At 38.9% G+C, this 9,403-nt stretch overlaps 1 pseudogene; it reads left to right on the top strand.

Annotated features, from left to right (window-relative positions):
* Positions 1–4,339: 4,339 nt before the first annotated feature.
* On the top strand, positions 4,340–5,306 carry LOC113426206 (olfactory receptor 4N2-like; annotated as a pseudogene).
* Positions 5,307–9,403: the final 4,097 nt, after the last annotated feature.

Here is a 9,403-nt window from a genome sequence, read left to right as displayed (position 1 = left end):
CAATTTGGGATGAAAATCCTTTGAATGGTGCGGGAGTAGGAATGGATTTCCAGATGGGAAAAAATGCAAACTACAGGGACCAGGAACACTACTCAGATGACCCTGAAGACATAGATAAATCTTCAAGTACTTCAACAACCCTCTAAAAGGATGCAAATGACCAGCTGTCTTCAAAGAATATAAATCCTTCCATTCCCCACTGTCTTGCCAGAGCTGAAGAAGCTTCTTGGATGAGAACCGAAAAATCTTCAAAGAAAAACAAGAAAGTCCAGCTGCCTCCTGAAAAAAGCACCTTTCGGTACATAACCTGGATCACTAAGAAGCTCTACAGATGTGCAATTATATAATAAAAGCTGCACCCCTTTCATTATATCTATTCCATATACATTTAAAAGTGGTGGGACTTTGTGCAATCACATCCATCATTTTAACTTTTTTGATCCCTAGCTGAAGATCTCTAACTGGTTGCTTTATAGATTGGAGCAAATCAGAAAATCGGATTGGCTCTTAGCAATAATACTGACATGAATAGATGCTAACAGTTTCTAATTCCTTCACTTCAAAGGTTCTTGTGTTCCTCTAAATTTGTGCAATTTTCCTCCCCTCACAAATTAAACTAACAACTTATTTGGGTTGGGGTGAATAAGAATTAAATTTATGCAATCAAACTCAGGACTCCAAGCCAACAAACAAACCTCACTGCAGTATTTATTGCAACAGTACATACTGCAGAAATTTTGTCTAAAGAATAGGGTGAAGAGCTGTTGAAGACAGAAGGATAAACTCGTGTTTATACATTTCAGAAAGGAAATGAAAATGAAAGAGTAGCTTCATAGAGGGAGAAAGGAAAGGCAGCCCCATATCATGTCCAGAGAAATCCATACTATTGAAAAGATTGGTATGTATCAGAGGTAATATTCAGCAGGTTCTGACCAGTTCTGGAGAACTGGTAGCAGAAATTTTGAGTAGTTTGGAGAACTGGCAAATACCACCTCTGATTGGCTCTGCCCCCATCTATTCTCCGCCTCCCAAGTCCTAGCTGATCAGCTGGGTCTTCTTTTGTTGCCCTGCACAGGAGAATGTAGCTGGAAAGCAGGTTAGTGGGATGGGGAGGAAATGGGGATTTTGCAGTATCCTTCCCCTGCCACACCCACCAAGTTATGCCACACCCACCAAGCCACACCCACAGAACTGGCAGTAAAAAAACTTGAATCCCGCCACTGGTATGTATAATAATTCTCCTTTCAGTCTTACAACCTTTAAAGAAACAAGCTAATAGTAAACAACCCAAAGAAACAAACATCAAGACAGCTCTCACTAACACTGACAGGGCAAGTCATTAAAATATAAACTGGGAGTAAACCCCACTCCCTACTAACACTGATGATGTTACCTAGTCTGGATAAAGAAATGTCAGCAAGAAAACAACCAAGCTCAGAAAGCACCAAGGGCCACTCATTACAACAGTTTAGTGAAATGATTCTGGCTTAATACAGACAAGCAGAGTACTTGCATTCCAAAATTAAGGGAATCCAAATCCAAAAGTTGAACTAAGACAGTTTGTGTACCCAGTTTTCCTCCATCTTTGTTCAATTGGGTTTACTTCTCAGAGATTGCCTGGACAAGTCACTGCATTTTTCCTGGCAAGATTTTTCTGATATGATTTGCCATTGCTTTCTTCCTAGGGCTGAGAGAAAGTGATTGCCCCAGGCACACCCAGCTGGCTTTATGTCTAAGGCAGAACTAAAACTCACAATTTCCCAGTTTCTTGCCTGTTGCCTTAACTATTACATCAAACTTGCATTAGATTAGAATTCTTTATTGGCCAAGTGTGATTATACATACAAGGAATTGGTACAAATGCTCTCAGTGTACATAAAAGAAAAGACACATTCATCAAGAGTCAAGAATCATAAGGTACAACACTTAATAATAGTCATAGAGTACAATAAACAATCAAATCATACTAGGAAACAGTCAATATAAATTGTAAGGATACAAGCAACAAAGTTACAGTCATACAATCATAAGTGGAAGGAGATAAGTGAAAGGAAGGATAGGAGGAGTAATAGTAATAGTTTGACAGCGTTGAGGGAATTATTTGCTTAGCATAGTGGTGGCATTCAGGGAAAAAACTGCTCTTGGCAGGAAAAAAATATTGATTTGGGGATGTCAAAATTAAAATTTAAGGACAAGTTTTGTTTGGGGAGAACTCCAAGAGATGAAGTCCAATGAACGTGGAAGATGGGAACTTGGAGAAAGGTTGGTGCATCACCTGCTAAAACAATGGAAAAGGAGAATTTATAGCAATAGCACTTAGACTTATATACCACTTCACAATGCTTTACAGCTCTCTCTAAGTGATTTACAGAAACAGTATATTTCCCCCAACAATCTGAGTCCGATTTTACCCCTACCCCTAACCCTAACCAACCTTGGAAGGATGGAAGGCTGAGTCAACTTTGAGCTGGTGAATTCTTGGCAATCAAACTCCTGGCAATCAGCAGAACTAGCCTGCAATACTGCATTCTAATCATTGTGCTACCTCTTATACCTTGATGATACTTTTTTAAAAAAAATCTCTGCTGCAGAATAAGCTGATGCTCACAATAGTATAGGCCAGTATTGGTTTTCTTTAAACAGTTTTAAAAGGTACACAGGTAGCCCTCGACTTATTGTATGTCCACAATTGAGTCCATAATTTCTGTTGCTAATGGAGATAATTGTCAAGTGAGCTTTGCCTCATTTTATGACCTTTCTTTCCACTGTTGTTAGGTGAATTGTTAAGTTAGTAACCGGGTTGCAAAGTGAATCTGGCTTCCCCACTGACTTTGCTCATCAGAAGGTCGCAAAAGCAGATCACATGACCCAAGGGCACTGCAACTGTCATAAATCTGAGTCAATTGCCAAACATCTGAATTTTGATTCAACGGCATAAGTGTGAAACATGGTCATAAGTCACAAAAGTTGACTCTAGTAACTCCAGGACACTGCAACCATCACAAATATGAGCTTGTTGCCAACCTTCCAAATTTTGATTGTGTGACAATAGAGATGCTGCAAAGGTCATAAATGTGAATAACAGTCACTTTTTCACACAACAGTTGCCACAACAGTTATAAGTAAGTTGTAAGTACCTTCAAATGGTCACTAAATGAATGCTTATAAGTTGAGTACAATGTGTAAAGTACCATTGGTTTTTTTTAAAATAAAAAGTTTGTCAAATACTAGCTTTATAATAAGGAGCTTGGAGACTATAGGAAGGAACTGTAGTCTAGGGCCCACCTTGTACAGAGAAATATACAAACTTTTTGCTTTCCTGTGGCAGAAAATAATATATCCATCGAAATGAATGATTGCCAGATCTTAAGGCAGATGCAGGAAAGGAATACATTATCCACCTTTTCCTTTCCATCTATCTAATTTGCTCACTACCCCTCTCAAACTTTCTTTATTAGTGTGAGGAAGAACTCCAAGCAAGAGATTGACTGAAGAGCCTCAAGGGTTGAATCTGGATCTTCTAAAACATCTTCCAATGATGCACCCAACTCAGTCCCTAAAATAATTTGTTTCGCTTTCCCTAGCTTCCATCACCGTAGTTTCCATCATTTGACTGCCTTTAGCTGATCTGTATATTAGAAGGAAGCATTTGATAATTTCTACCTCAGATAAACTTTTCTGATACAGGAAAGGACCAGAAATGTGGCATCTTCTCCAAGAAGCTTCTCCATCTTCTGCTGACATATGAAGAGGGCATGAAATTGGTTTTAAATTCAGGACACAGTATATTTATTTTACTAATGGATGCTTAGCCAGTGGAGGAAAGTATGTACTGCTTAACAGAGCAATCAGCAATAGCTTCTGTACTCACCCAAAGATTCCAAAAATGCATCATTACTCCCAACTGATTTTATCTAAAAATACAAATTTCAATTGCAAAGAAGGTTATATTTTGCCATCCGTTCCCAATGATAACAGAGAGATTTGCCTGCCTTGTAAACGATCCACTAGTTTAATTTTGCACATAGTGCAACTGTACTTGTTTGTAACCATAATATTCAATTTCAGAATTAATATAACCACATTTTCTTCATCTTTCTGTTGTGCAATTCCATAGACAGGGTTGTTTGCCTTGCATTGAAATAATTCACCCCAACAAAAGTGATTTCTGAAAAACAACTGAAGATCTAGAATATCTGCAAATAGCTGGATATTTCCAGAAGTGGTTCAAAGTTAGTGTGATACTCTAAAAGAACCTATGTGTTGTTATCTCTAGTATCAAAGACCACAAGGAATTTGTAGATAAATCACTGAAACTGTTTATTTGACTTCATGCCTCATGGATTTGGTGGGTGTCTCATGCAATCTTGGGCTGAATGCCCACCAGGAAGCTAATACAAAAACCCCATAAGATGGAGGGTTGACAACCTGTTGATTCTAGATGTTTGAAGAATTATTTCAAATGATAGGAAAATGGAAGCATGTTCTTGAAAGTTCTTGAAAAGAGCCATACAATAGGTCAGGAAGACGCAGCATGCAAGCCAATCTGATGATCTGGGTGATGTTACAAAAGACATTATTCAATACATTGGGGCCAACCTGGCCTTCCTGGACATCATCTACAGCTTTATCACCCATCAAAGTTTCTCCTTAACATCATTTTTGGTTACAGAACAATCTCCTACTAAAGCAGCATCACTTGGATATTTTTCATTCATTTCTAGGAGGAGCTGAGGTGTTCCTCCTCATTACCATGGCTGTTGACCAGTATGTAGCCATTTGCCACCCATTGCACTATGCCACAGTGGTAACCAGAGTCACTTGCTGGGCTATGGTAGTAGCTTCATGGCTTGGAGGCTTCATCCATATCATCATCCAGGTCATTCTCATAATTCCACTTCTGTTTTGTGGCCCCAATGTGTTGAATAATGTATTTTGTCACCCAAATCATCAGATTGGCTTGCACCTATTCCTCGTGTTTGCTAGCAGTGGCCTAATTAGCATTGCAAGCTGCATCTTCCTCCTAATGTGTTATGAGGTTCTGCTGTTGAAAGTAAAAATGGGCTCCAGTCCAAGGCTAAGCAAAGCCTTTTCTACCTACATCACTCACATATTCATCATTATGTTCAGTCCAGCCATCTATATCTACTGCTACCCTTTCCAAGAATACTCTTTCGACAAAGCGGTGACCTTTTTTTCACATGGTAGTCCTTCCTTTGATAATCTCTGTTATCTATACCTTGAGGAACAAAGAGATCCAAGCTGCCGTGTGGAGACTGATCAACAATATTAGTTTTATCTATTAAATGAATACATTTAATATATTTCATTAATACATGAATACATTTCAAAGGAAAATCAGTGTTGCATTTTTGCTTATTCATTACTGGTTAAAGATAAAGGTTCCCCTTGCACATATGTGCTAGTCGTTTCCGGCTCTAGGGAACAGGGCTCATCTCCGTTACAAAGCCGAAGAGCCAGCGCTGTCCAAAGACGTCTCTGAGGTCATGTGGCCGGCATTAAATGCCAGAGGTGCACGGAACACTGTTACCTTCCCACCAAAGTGGTCCCTATTTTTCCACTTGCATTTTTACATGCTTTTGAATTGCTAGGTTGGCAGAAGCTGAGACAAGTAACGAGAGCTCACTCCATTATATGGCGCTAGGGATTCAAACTGCCAAACTGCTGATCTTTCTGATCAACAAGCTCAGCGTCTTAGCCACCAAGCCACTGCATCCATAATACTGGTCACCCTCTATTAAATGTTGTTGCCTTGTGAGACCAAGGAAGCATGCCTCCTGTCATAGAATCCAACTGGTCTAGGACAACTCGCTGTGGCCATCCCGCCATGGCCAACTTGCCACAGTTATTTTGCCACAGCCAACCCACCGCAATCATCTGTCTATGGCCCCCTCGCTGTGACCAATTGGCCATGGACAATTGCATGCAGTATAACTCAATATGATAAATGTAATCTCCCAGTGTTTCTTTGACATTATTTCCAACGATAAAAATAGAAATAATGTTGAAGAAATAATGGAGGATAACATTTTTTTGCATTGAGGTTATCTCACATGGAACCGTTCAGAGCAAATTGTCCTGCAGTGAGTTGTGGTGAGTTGTTCCACAGTGAGTTGGCCACCACAAGAAAGCCACTCATATTGTCCTATTCCAGAGCCCAACCTATGAAAGAGCATCTCCACAGAGATATGGGCTGTTCCCTCTTAAGATTCCAGAAAACTTTGAAATGTGAGTTTGGTCCCAAGCTTGGTGGAATTGACATACTATTCTTCAACTACAGTGGTGGGACTCATCTCTGTGGGGTGGGGATGAGTCTGCCTACTGAGATGAGGTGGACCAGTTGCTTTTGTGGTATGGAGGCAATAACTTGATCCTCAACCAAGGAGACTAAGACCAATAAGACCAAGGAGCTTATAGTGGACTATAGAAGGAACAGATCAGACATCCAGTCCTTGCTTATCAATGGAGACCAAGTGGAGCAAGTGGCCAGTTTTAAGTTTCTGGGTGTTACCATAAAAGAGGATCTGACCTGGGGTGCTCATGTTGCAGCACTGGTCAAAAGGGCCCAGCGGAGATTATACTAGCTGAGACTTCTCAGAAAACAACAACTGAATGAAAAACTGCTGGTGCCTTCTACCGCTGCACCATAGAGAGTATCTTAACTTACTGCACCTCTGTATGGTTTGCCAATTGCACAGTGGTAGATAGGACAGCACTCCAGAGGGTTAACGTCATTGCCCAGAGGATCATTGGTTGCCCTCTCTTCTCTTTGGAAGAGCTTTATAGCTCCCACTGCCTTAAGAAAGTTCAAAACATTCTTAAAGATTCATCTCATCCTTGACCAATCAGGGCACCCTTTTTTTGAACTATTACCATTTGGCAGATGGTACAGGATAATAAAAACCAGGACAAATAGGCTGAAAAACATCTTCTATCCCAGGGCAGTAACTCTGTTGAATTCTACTTTATAGTGCAATATTAATGCAATATCAGAGTTTTCAATTCAATGTATAGAATGTGAAGGATGGGTGTTTGTGTTCATTTTCATAGGCATAATGTACACTGAAGATGGTATTTAATTTTGTTGTACAAGGTGCAATGACAATAAAGTAAAGTAAACTAAATTAAACTAAACTAAACTTTTTGGTGTTATTTATAAGATTTCTTTACTTTGGGCTATTCATTTAGATTGATGTTTTATCTGGTTTTATGGATTTTCCAGTTCTGAACATCACTCAGTGTACATTAGTATCTGGCAGCAAATAAAAAAGTAAAGGAAAGGAAAGTAGTAAAGTAAATTAATAATAACATAACAACAACATAACATAAACATAAACATAAAATGTGAGGTTTGACAGTTGATCTGGGGGTTTCTGATGGTCAGTACTTTCAAAGTCAGTACTGATTACCTTTGGAGGATTAGCCAAAATCAGGTCAATGCTGCCACCTAATGGGCCTATTTGTGAACATTAAAGTAAATAAATATTAATATTATTAATTGCATTATCTCACTGTTAATAATTATATTATTTCAACATGTTAATAATACCAGCATCATGCTTGTTGAAGGTAGCATCTTCTTGATGAATTGGATTATCATTCCCATCACCCCTGCACACTGTACAAAGAGATGGCAACTTTAATTTAACATTTTGAAAGGTACCAGCTTGGGGGAAAAATCTGATCTAGTGAATAAACTTAATGGAGAACATATTTTTCAAAACTATTTGCTCCTGGTATTCTTTTTTTTTTAATAAGGACTCTAGAGAGAAGTTAAAGGAATCTTACACTAGGGCTCAGTTTGCTCAGGGAAATGCAGAATCTTCCGGCTGTCTGATGACACACATTTGTAGAAATGCACGAGTGCCAAAATTTAAGTATAAGGGATAAAGAACATAGTTACCCTTCCTTTTCCTTCCTCTCTCTGTAATTCACCCCTTCCCATCACATAAGCTTCTTGATAGGCCTGAAGAATTTCAAGCCTTGGCAGAGAAGGAGAGCAAAAGAAAGAAAATCATATCTTGCCGTTATTCTTCATTGATGATCAAGTGTTCAAGATTTCCAAGATTGCAAAGATAGATAGACAGACAGACAGACAGAGGGAGAGAGAGAGAGAGAGAGAGAGAGAGAGAGAGAGAGAGAGAGCGCAAATTGACAGTCTTCTATTATTGCAATATCTTTTGGAAATATAAATCAGAGAAAATTGAACTAAGCAGCTTGCAACTTTACTGTCCAACTTCTGATCCAATATAAGATCAATATAGGATCAGATATATCTTCAAAGACTGGTTTCAGGCATTGAGGTGAGATTTAAGTCTCCATGAACAGCCAGATACTACCAGTGATAGCTCAGAGTTAATATGTTACTTTTAGAAGTCCATGTGTTTTTAGCTTCAGCTTCAGAGGCTGCTTCCTCATAAAATGGAGACACCATATGTGAGGGTTTCATATGTAGTGACGATGTTACCAGCTCAGGGACCTTAGTTTGCAATGATTAAACCTGCGCTAACAGATCTGTAAAGGATGCCAACCAGGATCAAGTAGCTCATATTTGTAGAAAGTAAGTAAGATCTCCTCTGAGTTTCTTTTAACTCCTGGTGGCTTCACAGATATAAAAATAAGAGATTTTTCCTCCACATTTAAATGAGGCAGAAGTGTTGACAAGTCTTAAGTATTTTAGGAGAATTGATGTTTTAACTGGGAGTTCTGAAGCTGCTAATTTCCATCCATAACTATCATTGCATCAAATAGCTTTAGTATTTAACAGTACAAAGAAAGTCATGAATGTAGCATTCAGATCAACATACATAAAATGGAAGTGTGTTAGCACTTAAATCAAAACTAGTAGAAGGAAAGACACAAATTTTACTGTTTTTTTATTCAGTAATGGTCTTGGAAATTAAAGCAAAGCACTATAACTCATTACAGTATGGTGCTTGATTTGAATAAACCTCATTCAGAAGTTTCATAATTAAGGAACATGTTGGTCAACTACCAAATTTAAGAGAGAACAACAAACGGTAAGTCCTCAATGTATTTCTAGCCATCAACTCTATCCCATATCTTTTATTTTCAGTTCTTGCACTCTTCCTCCAGATTCTTCCATGCAAACCACATTTGGTGGTGGCACAGTGATTAGAAAGCAATACTGTAGGCTAACTCTGCCAACTGCCAGGAGTTCAATCCTGACCAGATCAAGGTTGATTCAGCCTCCCATCCTTCTGAGGTTGGTAAAATGAGGACCCAGATTGTTGGGGGGCGAGATTTAAAGCACTTAGAGAGGGCTGTAAAGCGCTGTGAAGTGGTATATAAGTCTAAATGCTATTGCTATTGCTATTTTCCAGTTGCTGTTAGGAGGAGAAGACAATGATTCATTTGATAG

The sequence above is a fragment of the Notechis scutatus genome, chromosome Z (assembly GCF_049901735.1).
Source record: "Notechis scutatus isolate UNSWTSFEM ecotype Mainland chromosome Z, rNotScu1.2, whole genome shotgun sequence".
NCBI classification, from domain to species: Eukaryota; Metazoa; Chordata; class Lepidosauria; order Squamata; family Elapidae; genus Notechis; species Notechis scutatus.
The sequence above is the reverse complement of the archived record's forward strand: the minus strand, read 5'-3'. Positions and strand labels throughout refer to the sequence as shown.